The sequence below is a fragment of the Saccopteryx bilineata genome, chromosome 5, assembly GCF_036850765.1.
Source record: "Saccopteryx bilineata isolate mSacBil1 chromosome 5, mSacBil1_pri_phased_curated, whole genome shotgun sequence".
NCBI lineage: Eukaryota > Metazoa > Chordata > Mammalia > Chiroptera > Emballonuridae > Saccopteryx > Saccopteryx bilineata.
In genome coordinates this window covers 234,110,680-234,111,572 of record NC_089494.1, presented here as the reverse complement: position 1 = coordinate 234,111,572, position 893 = coordinate 234,110,680, and the positions used below count along the sequence as shown (strand labels likewise).

At 48.2% G+C, this 893-nt stretch overlaps 1 non-coding gene across 1 annotated transcript; it reads right to left on the bottom strand.

Annotated features, from left to right (window-relative positions):
* Nucleotides 1-600: 600 nt before the first annotated feature.
* TRNAT-AGU (transfer RNA threonine (anticodon AGU)) lies at nucleotides 601-676 on the bottom strand. Its single transcript has one exon. It is a non-coding gene; the product is annotated as a tRNA-Thr (tRNA).
* Nucleotides 677-893: the final 217 nt, after the last annotated feature.

Sequence of the window (893 nt, the reverse complement as noted above, 5' to 3'; positions counted from 1 at the left end):
TTCCTTTGCATATTGGTAAAACTCATGTGTATGAGAACACATGTCTGGGAGTGTTCTCATGGTCTTGGAAGAGATCTGTTCTAAGAAAAGAGCCTGAAAGTTTAAGTTTCAGTAATCCCATGATCTGTCCACTTCTGCCTACTAGAAAAGGAGTCCTCCTCACTAAATGACTATCGGCAGTATTATCTGCTCAACTTTAAAGTTTCTTTACATTGGAGAAAGATACAACCTTGATAGCTGAAATGGTACTTTCCACGGAATGGAAGACTTTTTTTTTTTTTTTTTTTTTTTTAAATTTTTTTTTTTTTTTTTTTTGCATTTTTCTGAAGCTGGAAACAGGGAGAGACAGTCAGACAGACTCCCGCATGCGCCCGACCGGGATCCACCCGGCACGCCCACCAGGGGCGATGCTCTGCCCATCCTGGGCGTCGCCATGTTGCGACCAGAGCCACTCTAGCGCCTGAGGCAGAGGCCACAGAGCCATCCCCAGCGCCCGGGCCATCTTTGCTCCAATGGAGCCTTGGCTGCAGGAGGGGAAGAGAGAGACAGAGAGGAAGGTGCGGCGGAGGGGTGGAGAAGCAAATGGGCGCTTCTCCTGTGTGCCCTGGCCGGGAATCGAACCCGGGTCCTCCGCACACTAGGCCGACGCTCTACCGCTGAGCCAACCGGCCAGGGCCGGAATGGAAGACTTTGTCTAGCTATATGCTTCAGGTCCTACCTGCTTTTACTCAGAGTCCTGGAATGACCGACTGTTTATGGTATTTGATTCACCAACACAGGTGAAAAACAGAGAAGACTCTTCATACTTACAAAACACAAGGGAGTCTTCAAATCCTTGGGCTGGGAATTTCCTGCCTTTGGGAAAAATTTTCATTTATTACCAGCACTGAGAA